The sequence below is a fragment of the Vanellus vanellus genome, assembly GCF_965231255.1.
Source record: "Vanellus vanellus genome assembly, chromosome: 6".
Classification (NCBI taxonomy): domain Eukaryota; kingdom Metazoa; phylum Chordata; class Aves; order Charadriiformes; family Charadriidae; genus Vanellus; species Vanellus vanellus.
Window position 1 is genome coordinate 51,452,603 of NC_138911.1, and position 12,229 is coordinate 51,464,831.

Sequence of the window (12,229 nt, forward strand, 5' to 3'; positions counted from 1 at the left end):
TCTCCCCTTGGAGATACTCAACAGTGATCTGGACATGGTCCCTTCTGTGATTCTGTTAAATGTGGTGGGTTTCAGTTTTGTTTCTACCTGCCCTGGATTTCTGTAAGGTGGGGGAGAGGAGTAATTTATTCATAGAGAACCACAAGCAGATGATTTAGAATCTCCCTATTGTAGAGAAAAGACAATATGGAAGTCAGAAGTGCACTTATCAATCAAAATGCTAATGCTAAGAGGTATTGAGCACCAGCTGGGGCTAGTTCTCATCTCACTTCAGCTAGTTTTTATTAGCATAAATCTGGTAAATCCAGGGAATTTTAAATAGATTTAACAATTGCAAGTGAGATTGGAATCAGTACCACTGGTATCGGCCGTTTTTCCCTTTACATCCCAATACAGGATTTTTTGACTGAGTAAAGATTTAGGCTTGATGTACTCTCAACAAATGCCTACTATGTACTATTTTAATATGTTTGTATATTTATTAGATCATAATGCACCTCGATGCTGTTGTCTCAGTTTGAAGTAAATAAAATTTTTGTTCAGTTCCAGTTGATTTAGAATGAATACAGATGTACTTCAGTCAGTGTTAAAGTTTTATAAACAAGTAAAAGCAATTTGGTATCACTTCTTGATCACTTTAAAGGCATTTTAAATGCCACTATGCATCTCCTTTTTAACTAAGTAAACAGCTGCTTAGGTGAGCAGTATCAACAAACAATTTTTCCACAAAAGAGAAAGATATGACAATTTTTGCCTTTATCATGCAGGTGTTTTCTTTGTACTTTTAAGATCGAAAAGATGAGATTTTTTTTTTTTACCAAGCGCCATCCTGAAGATGGAGAATACTTGGTGAGCAAAGATCTGCGTGTGTTCACCGGTGCGGTGACTGTGAAGGATCTACAAGCTGATAGCGTATACCTGTATGAGCACTGTATCCATGGTGGTATCCCTCTTGATTGCCTCTGGCTGGCAGACATCCAAAGAGGAGGGCAACCTTCTCCTTTGAAGCAATGAATTTCCAGAAAGGTATTTGTTGGCACTGGTGTATGAATACCAGCACAGTGGAGGGTTTTGAATTGCTTCTGATTCTTAAAGCTCTGCATCCATTCCAGGTCATTTCAGGTGTGTAGGAAAGAGTATCACCAGAATCACTGTCCAAAAAGTCTCTTCTGATTAAGAAAAATACTGGCCTGCCCTGCAACTACAAGCTAAGATACTCTGATGGATGGAAGCATAGGAGACTCAAACAAAACATGCACTGGGAATAATGCCTTTTCTCTTTCAAAAATGTAGGAAGTACGCTGCTCCACAGTGTCAGGATTCATCTGTATTTGTGTGCGTATATGCGTGTGAGTTTGTATCAGTTCAGACTGCAAGACACATTCAGTGAGTAAATAAATGCAAGAACCACATACAAAGAGATTTGTTGTGGTAGAAGAAGAAAAAGGAAAAGAAAAAGAAAAATCAAAACAACCCTAGAAATGCCTCTTATTTCTGTCCTGTTTTCACAGACAATAAGACAATATGTTCCTGTTGAACCCAGATGCTCTTGAAATTCAAATAGTAAACCTTGACTTTTGCCAGTTAGAGGAAGGTAATAGAATAAAGGAAGAAATGTTATTTAATAGTAACAAATGGGAAAATAATTTTATCCTCTGTCTTAAATAGGGTATGCACAACTGTTGGCACACTGTAGAAAGCTATATCTAGTGAAGGCTGTGAATTTTCTAATAAAACAGTTTTTTTATCAGGAAAAGAACTACTGCTAGAAGCCAAAATTTTTTCGCAGACTTGCATCAGCCTTGACAAGTCTTTCATCATGAAGGTGACAGAAATCCAGCATGGAATAATTGTCCAGCAACAGAGAGAAAAGGCCCCTCTCTCCAGTACTGTGCTGGTTCAGGGACATTGAGGACATCAGTGTGAGGAAAACCAGTCAGACTTCCTACTCTGAAGTCGCCAAAATATCTACTTTTTCCCCAGTCAAATGAACACTCTGTCCATGAGTTTGGACTTCAAGTCAAAACAGAATGGGAAACTTGGAAAAATCAAACATTTTAGTGAGATAAGAAAATACTAAGCATGGAAGTATTTTGTGATCTAATAAGCATCCAAAGGAAAACTGGTGAGATCCCAAAGGGCAACTGGTGGGAATGGGCAAAATATGAGAAATAGTCCCTGAAATTTCTGCAACAGATCATCCATCTGTTAGTTTTGACTAAAATTCCTAGTTTCTGCTTCTGCTTTTTCTCCAAAGAGTGTTAAAAGAGTTTCAGCAAGTATTTTGTTCAATTATTTTGATTTTGGATAGTTCTCTAACCAAGTGGTGGCTCCTTTGTGTATATGAAAGCCTTATTTTCAAAATATGTTGGCAGCAGAGTTTAAAAATATGGTGAAAGGAAAAATTAATTCCTTTCATAACTGAAAAGATTTCCCTCAGTTTTTAAGCTCTTTTCATTAAACATAAATAATATTTATATTTTTTAAAAGACGTATTTGCTCTATTTCAGCCTCCTCTGTTCAAAACAATAAAATTATTTAAATAATAGGTCACTCAGTATGACAGGCAACAAACTGATCCACCTGCTACAATTCAGAATAAAAAGTCTGAAAGTCGTTAGTCTAAAACTACAGGAAAAGACATAAAAGGCAACAGGAGGTAATTATTTTTTACTCTGCCTTGGCTGTTAAAAGCTAATTTTCACAGACCAAACAATGACACTTCCCAGGACTTCCCTCAAAAACAATGTATGACACAACGCTTATTATTATTATTCCTGATGTTTCATGATAAATAAAAACAGCAGGGTAAAGAAGAGGTTTATGGGCTCTTTAGGTACACACATTGCAAGAGATTGTTTTGTGGTGATGAGATTAGTACAAAAACTCAAGAGAGAGAGGAGACCATATCCCGAGGAAATGAAGCCCTTATCCAAGGAAATCTGCTAAAGAGTCAGAAATGGATCTCTGATATCCTAAGATAAACCTCCTTTTCCTTAAAATTGCCATTCTCTTTCACAACCTTACCTCCTTGACTGCAAGACGTTTTAACCCAGTTGTCATTTTTATTTATCAAATTCAAGGTATTGTGCTTAGCTATATCACTTCTGCCAGTCTAGACAACAGCTCTCTGTACTGGGTTTGTGTGGCAAGGTTTTGGTAGTGGGGGGGCTACGGGCATGGCCTCTGTGAGAAGCTGCTAGAAGCTTCCTCCATGTCCTACAGAGCCAATGCCAACCGGCTCTAAGACAGACCTGCTGCAAGCCAAGGCCAAACCCATCAGCAATGGTGGTAGCACCTCTGTGATAACATACTTAAGAAGGGGAAAAAAACCTACAGAACAACAGCCAAAGAGAGTTAGAGTATGTGAGGGAAACAACTCTGCAGACAGCAAGGTCAGTGAAGAAGGGGGGGGAGGAGGTGCTCCAGGATCCAGAGCAGAGATGTCCCTTCAGCCCATGGTCAGGCAGACTGTCCCCCTGTAGCCCATGGAGGTTAATGGTGCAGCAGATATGCACCTGCAGCTTGTGGAGGATCTGACGTTGGAGTAGGTGGATGCACCCAAAGGAGGCTGTGACCCCCGGGGAAGTCTGGGCTGGAGCAGGTTCCTGGCAGGACCTGTGGACCCGTGGAGAGAGAAGCACACTCTGGAGCAGGTTTGCTGACAGAACTTGTGACCCTGTGGGGGACCCATGTTGGAGCAGGCTGTTCCTTAAGGACTGCACCCCATAGAAGGGACCCACGCTGGAGCAATTTGTGAAGAACTGCAGCCTGCTGGAAGGACTTAATTGGAAAAGTTTGTGGAGGACTGTCTCCCATGGGAGGGACCATGTGCTGGAGTAGGGGAAGAGTGTCAGGAGTCCTCCCTCTGCGGAGGAAGGAGCAACAGAAACAACATGTGACAAACTCATCGCAACCCCCAGCCCCCGTCCCCCTGCACCACTCAGGGAGAGGAGGTACAGAAATTGGGAGTGAATTTGAGCCTGGGAAGAAGGGAGGGGTGGGAGGAAGGCATTTTTGAGCTTTGGTTTTATTTCTTATTATCCAGCTCTGATGTGATTGGTAATAAATTAAACGAATTTCCCCAACTTGAGTCTGTTTTGCCCATGATGGTAATTGGTAGATGATCTCTCCCTGTCCTTATATCGACCTACGAGCCTTTCGCTCTATTTTCTCTCCCCCGTCTAGCTGAGGAGGGGGAGTGATAGAGTGGCTTGTAAGTACCTGTCGCTCAGCCAAGATCAGCCCACCACACTCTCCATTTCTGCATTTACGTCTGTCAACTATCTCCAAATGTAGTTCAGCCTCTGCTCTTCTTTCTCAACAAGATTCTCAGTCAAAAAATACTTCTGCATAACAAACTGAATTGCACAAAATTACTTACATCTGTGCTATTTACTTTAGATTTTTCCTACACAGGTAAAGTCACTGATGACCTTGCACAAACCTTTCATTTAAAATAATGCTTTCCACTTGTTTTCTTACAGACCTGTATCAGTTTGATTGAACATTGAGGGTTTTTTAGATGTTTGCTTCATTTTTTCTTCCATCAGTTCTGTAACCTTTGAGTCTGTAAAACCTACAAGAATAAGTGAGAACGATATTTTTTACCTTTATATTTATTTTCTTCATGAAGTTAAGATGTCAGCCTGCTGACAGTTTGAGAGTAGACATAGAATACAAATGCCATCATTTGCCACTGACTTCTTCAAGACAACTTCACAAGACGATGGAGTTGAACTGCATGGGACTGTTTCAGGTCTGGTAAGCCTCTTTGAGATGTTTCTACTCCTACAGCTCTTTGTTATGTTTTTGTTCCTAACACAGAACTGAATTTTTAAGGTTTGGACTACTCCTTGAAAATCCTTTGTTCCTGTGTTTGAAACCAGAAATCATTATCAATACAGCCAAACTGTTCAAAAGGTCTGTTAGTGAGGCATTTCTAGAAGTAGCTGTTTCTAGTGCAAAACAAGAGGATATTCACATCATCTCCTAACAGCTGAAAATTTCCAGGTGACAGATGTAACCTCTTCAGATAACCTCTACAGTGGGCTGAAAAAAAATAATTTCAGGTTTGTAGAACTACTATCCACGTGGAAAAAGCCAATTATAACCCCAAAATAGCTCAGACTGATCTAAGCCCTAAATTTCTTGGTTTCTTGAGATCCTCTGGAAACACAAAGTCTCTTCACTGCAATCTTGTCTCCCACAAACTAAGACAAACCAGATACCTGCAATGATTTCTTCCAGCAGATATATCTTCTTGTGAAATGTGCAATGAAGGCAAGTATCCTTTAACAAGCTTATTCAATAAGTACTCTTTTCTACTCACACAGGTGGAAGAGGAGCATGTAATGAATTCTGATTTTTCCTTCTTTTCCTGTTCAGAAGTGCGTGGCAGCACATTCTGAATCGGCTACAACAAAATTCTTGTGGTCACTGATGAAGACTCTGGTTTGCTTTTTCTCTTTTTCTGTCATGAAATATGTTATTTCAAGGAAAAGTCATCTTCTTTGTGAGGATGTATACTACACGCTGCCAGATAGTACAGGAGGCTATGACTCAACTAGGCTCCTGGGTATGATATGACTGTCTGCATCTGTCTCTTCCACAAGACTAACATTCGTCAAATCACTACTTACTATCTCTGAGCACCTGAAATATCTGGCCACTGTAATCCTGTCAAGTCACAAGATTACAAAATTACGGATGGAAAGTTGTAAAGTGAGGAGAAGTCATCTGTAGCTGACAGTCAACAGATTGTTTTGTAAGATTCCATACATTTGCAAATGAAATTTCTGCAGTTCTTACTCTGCAACAGCTCACAGCTGCACACGTTCAGCATCTCAATCCCTGAACACTTGCCATGTGGGAGCAATTGGTTATTTGAAAATTAGGCCCATTTGTTTCTTCCCTTCACAAATCATGTCTTTTAAGGCTTATTACAGCATTATACACCACAGCCGCTCTTCAGGTGTTGGGGGAATGGAGAAGAGGTGATGGGAAGAAAAGAAGAGCAGCTTTAGTAGAATCTTTACAAGAAAGAGGCATTACACTTCAGAGGCAGCATGGGGCAGCTGTGAAGACAAACAGAGGCAGGCACAGATTCCCTGAGAGAAGGTAAGAGCATGAGCTCCCTGTTAGGACAGCCCAGTGCATCTCTTCACTACATGTGTCCTTGTCACATGAAGCAATAGCAGCCACCCCCCTGCAAGGAAACCACCTCTGCCTTACCACTGCCTGCTGCAGGTCTGGCTTCTTTGCCCTGCCATGAGCTCTTATACCTATCAAACAATATGAAAGAAATATACATGAGGGCTGTTTCTTAGTTCTCCCTGAACACAAAACCGAACACAAAATTGTGTATCGGTTAGAAGTGCATTAGTGTTTACATGGACTAGGAGACAAAATATTTAAGTGCTAAATCCAGGCTTCTTCCTAGATGCCACACTAATAACTAGCATACTTGAAGGTTAAAAGAGCAGAACTGAAGAAGTTATTCTTAGCACTGTGACTTTTGAACTGTGACTCCGAGCTAGGACTTCTGTATTCCTGCATCAGACCTTTCTGATGTTCTCAGACAATCTCCTGGATGAGTTATTTTCAAATGTCTTAAAAAGTGACATTGATATCCACTGATCAAAGCAGACTGAAGTATGAAGATGCTGAGGTACGCAGGGTCTGATCTTGCAGTACAAGTATTCATTAAACTAATCATCATCCTCTCCTAATATGTCCTTAGGCAAATACTTTAATCTCTGTACACCTCCCGTCAATAAAACTCAGGATACTTAAGTCCTTTCAGCCTCCCTTGTTCTGTTCTGTTTATTTAGATTGCAAACCCCTGACAGCAGTCATTATGTCTTAAACTAAATGCCTAAGGCAACCGGGTACCGGTCTCTGTTTCAAACTCAACTTACTGCCTTCACACTGATTTTATGAGTAAACAACTTTTAAAAAAGCATCATGCTATTCATAAATTTACCTACAGCATCCATGATGAGCAGAACTAAAGTTCCAGATCCAAAAACCTTCAGGCTCAGCCCAAACCTCATAACTCTGTTCATTTAGGCTATGTTTCCATCGGGGGATCAGGACTTGGGGTGTTATGAGATACTCTCCTGCTTAGCAAGGCAGCCGAAGATAAATTTTAGGCTTATGAGGAAATATAACACAGATAGTTTTAACACGTAGATTCATTCATTCTTATTAATGTCCCAGACTGGCAAGTGCCTAAACTAAATGGCTACTTACATAAGGTTTATGTTTAAATATATGCTATGAATTCATGCGTATCAGTTATGTTATTATACTAGATTTGAGATTCCTAGTGTCAGGCTCCTTGGTTTCAGTTTATTTTCACAAAATGATCTAATAGACCTTTTTTTTTTTCCTCATATGTATTTCCACTGTAAGCCATGAGTTTGTTTTTAATAATACAGTATTCAATAACGTGAGAGGTTTCAAAACCACTGATGGATTTTCTTGGACTATCTATGATTAAAAACAGGATTTTGAGCTTTTTACTTCATTTTTTAAATGCAGTCCAATAAACCTCAAAACAAACAAAAATGTCTTGAGCAGCTGCCTTACTCCCAAGGTAAAACTTTTTTAAAGGAATCGCCTTGACTTCACAAAATTTAAAAGAAATGAAAAAAAAAAAAAAGCCATATGAGGTCCACAGATGTTGTGATGTATGTAGGGAGAACATCTTGGCATTTTGGACCATTGGCAAAGCAAGTCAATACATCTAGGTGAGAGAGTTTGCCTTTGATACATCATGTTTTTAAACACGAAGATTGTTTATGTTGCAAGCTGCAGATGGAGACAGAGGGATCAAAGCTGTTCAAAAACTGATCATTATTTCTAGGTATTTTTCCCTTTCTTGTTCTGTTTGCTTAACTTGTGTGTTATTAGTATTTCCCTTCTTAGTTTGTTGTTTTCTTATTCTGGGGCACAGGTTGTTTGCTACTAATGCAAATTTGTTTGCATTTGTCATTTAAAAGTTTGTTTCTTTTAGAAGTTTTTACTTTCCCTAGGCATGTTTCAAGCCTGAGGCTGAAGATGAGCACGGCTGTGCCTAGCGCGATAGGCAGACTTCATGTTAAAAAGAGAAAGACTCAAGAGCAGCTGTAGACTTTATACCTGTGATATAACTATAAAAGCAATGTCTCAGAGACAGAAAAGACTGTCACTAATCAAGCAAAAGAACATGATTCATAGAAAGAAGAGAGAAGGAGGCAGTAAAAAATAAAGAGCAAAGAGGGAAATGAGGCAAAGGCAGGAGATTCCAAGAGAGCAGACAACAAAGGGAAGAAGCAGTCATTAGCAGCTCAACAGAAAAGAGAGACAGAACTGCAGCTTTACACTAAGTTCTATGTTTTTGTTTTTCATCTTAAAACACACATGGTAGCCGCCGCCTCTTTTTTTCTCCCATATGAAAAAGAAATGTTTCACTTACAGGCTGAAAACAACGAAAAATGAGGTGTATGTCTTTATCACCTTGTTAATTTGGGGAGTGAATTCCAGTTGTCTACACTGCCCAGGCACTAGCTCACGTACTGGCTGATCCTAGAGACGATGCTGGCCAGGGCTCCTTGACCCCCTGGCAGCTCCCACCCAGCCTCTCTGTTTCCCTGACATTCCTTTTAGGTGGGCACTTCCAGAAGCTACACAGGTATCACAGCGTTGCCCCATTCGGGCACCAGGCAAATTTTAGGCTAAGCTTAGTTACCAGATCATAAGTAGAGAAAAGAGTAGCCTAGCAGTTAAGGGACAGATAAGAGGTCAGCAGAAATGTGTTACAGGAAGATCTGATCACATTCTACTTAATACATCTTTAACATATTTAATAACACACTTAAATTGATTCCTACTGAAAATTACAGCAGAATATTCAGGATAGAAGATGACTTGGAAATTTGTATAGTTTATTAAATGAGTGTAACTATTATACTTGAACGTATTCCATCTGAAACTGTAGATGCTATGAGCTCAGCTCCCTTGCTCCCTCCCCTCCACCCCACCCCCCTTTTTGCGCTGTTGCAAAACATAAAATGAAGCTTATTCTTGAATGGAGTGCAAACCAGAGCTACCTGACCTGCAGGAACATCACACAGCTCCCGGACATGGCCATGACTAACCTTCCCGTTCATTAACCACCAGGAGCCAAGGCATTATAGCCTTCACTGGGAAAAAAAGATTAGTCAGGCAGGGGAGAATCGGCAGTGCTCTCCAAAAGGTGTATTACTCTGAACAATGGAAGGAAAGAATAGCAGAGAACAACATGGAAAGCAAGGTTCAGGAAGCACAGCAAAGACTGTGTTTTTTCACATAATTAGCAGAATCTTATACCTCCTCAGTAATCTTTCCTTCGTACAGTTAAGGTTGCAAAATTTATAGGCAAAAATTCCCTTCTGCCCTATTATCTCAGAGTTTCAAATTATTATGGAAGGTCCAACTGATCACAGTTCTGATCCAGTATAGGAGGTAGAAGAGCATAAAGTTGTACGTGCAAACCATTTTTATTATGCTTGTTAGCTATACGCATGCCTTACAATGAAACAGTATAGAAGTGAAAAGGGATAAAAACAAGCAGTTTCTATGGAAATTATCCTGGAAATCTATAGAATTCAATACTCTTATTCACACAAACATTGGTTGTAATCACCTGCATAGAGTCTGACAAAACAGTGCGTTGGGCTAATCTGGTGAGAGAAAGGCAGTTCTCCATACAAAATAGCAATCTGCCTTTTCATTTATTACTTCCTATACTCTCTCATCTACTTTCTTTGTAAGAAGCAGTGCCAAACTTTTCAATTTTCTCATGCATAAGTATTTCCAGTCACTAATCATTTCCGTCACCAGTCTCATGATTCCTGCAATTTCCTTTGCCAGGTGGAATAAAATACGGGCACAGTACACAGTGCCGGAGAAAGCTGTTAATGGAGTGAGGGTATATACTATACGCACCTGCTTGTTATTAACTATAACATCTAGGTAAACTAGAACAATATACATATTCTTCTGCAAATGATTGTCATAGCCAAAGCTGGGGATGAAAGAGCTTTGATTACCATTATTAACTGCAGAGACTATATCGCATAAAATTAAAGTTAACCTCTGCTAATTGTCTAAACCAACTACATAAAATACCATTAATATGGATGTGAAAAACGAGGCCGAGCTAAACAGTCAGCATATGTTCTTGTGAACAGGGGTAAAGAGATGCAATGAATTTTTTAATGGCATAAAATCAGAATTGACTATAGTTTCAATATCCTGTCATGGTGTTGACTGTTGTCTAGACCTATGCCTTAAGAAGACTGCTATCCTTTTGTAATCCTCTGGAGACAATTCACTCAGAGGCAAGTATTCAAGTCACAAAAAATATTTCTACTCCAACCTTCTGAGAAGGGTAACATAATGAAAGAAGGTAAGAAAGAGCTGGAAGAACCTGTAATCACCTCCTACCTACAGTGCCCTTGGCTTATCACCGCATATACTCATTATTAGAATGAATATGCCATTACCAAAATTTAGCACTATTGAAGTTGGCAAACCAGCAACATTTAAATTTTTCTTTAAGTGCTTTGCTTTTAGGTATTGGTGATCTTCTTTGCCAATATCACCAAGCAAAGAATTCTCCTCCCACCAGCCATTTGGTAATGTATTAATATAGTGCCTTCTATATAATTATGTATTTGTATCCAATTTCTGTAAAGTTTCTTTGAAAGAAAACACTGTTTTATCCAGAGATTTTCTTAGTGAATAAAAATATGTTTTACATTACATAGAGAATGCTAGAAAATGCATTTTGTGATTGGTACACACAGGACTGCCAGTGCCCTGATACAGAGAATGTGTTTTGCAAATAGGGGCCATATAACATTGGCCGTGTAAATCTTTGGTTTGTGCTTGTACTGTTTTTGCATCTCATTACCATATACAGGATGCTCTGGGAAATTGCACAAACAATATAACTTGTGGTCCCAGAGAAAATGCTCAAGCAGGCTCACAAACAGTAGGAACAAATATCATTATCCAGCATTCGGGTCCCAAATGGAGCTCATAGATCTTGAAGTGGCAGGGTTTTTTTTACTGTATGAGTTAAGAATCACGTAACGGAGGAAAGCTAAACATCAGGAGCGTAAAACACTAATTGCTGACTCTGTGCATTGGTAAAGAAAACACAGCCAGCAATATTCCTGCTTAAAATCCTTATGGTTTGTACTTGCAAGTTTGGCAGTTTCTTTTTGCAGTTATGTGCAGTGACCTTACATATATTTACTGTATGTTAAAGGTACATGTATGCAGCAAGTATGTGCTTCCAAGTGTAAAATGTACTGTTCGTACTGTTAGTGCTTACCGCCCTGGAGCAAGGGTATTTCTTTTCCAAACTCTGAGCAGGGCTGAAAGGACTTAATGTACCCCTACTGCTTTGTTTCCACCAGCAGCTTTATTTTTTCAAAAAATGAATTTAAGGAGATGAGCTACGGGCTTCCTGCTTTACACTAGCAAAAAAGTAACGCTGATAGCTGAGCAGGGACTCTGGATCCAGGCATTTCTAATAAATGTCTAAAACGTCTCCTGATTAAGGCTAAAGAACCTGTGCTAAGATAATTGGCACATCTTCCTGGCAGCCAGCTCACATAAGCAAAGGAGGGCCTTTGGAAACCCTTGATTTGCATGACAAATGAGCTATATCAAATGACTGCATGTTGACATTACTAGCTAGTTAAATGTGGTCACGTCTCCAAGCCAAATATCAGCATCTGCATTTGACCACACTGGAAATGTCTATAGCCAAATATCCAGCTCCTGCAGGACAATGCCATTTCTAGCAATTTAACCAGAAGCTTAATCAGACGTCGGGGAACTTCAGATCTGACTTAGAAGTCAAGCAGAGATGACTATACTGAAAGATGCAGAAGAAGTGTTCATGGCCTTTGCCTTTTACTGACAGTCACTAACCCACTTGCACTTAAAGGTAACCAAGCAGATCCTGGGATTCAGTTGACGTGACTCACGTCACAGCCTCCCATCAGACTACAGGCTAGATCAGAGCATGAACATATACCATGGAGTTGTAAAATACTATTTCTTTAAACATGCCATCATTTTCTAAGAACTCTAAGCCTTTCAATGCCAACCATATAAGCACAATGATGTCCATGTTGTTTACTAAAGGGAGAATACACATTCTGGAAAAGGCATCTAAATCACCGTC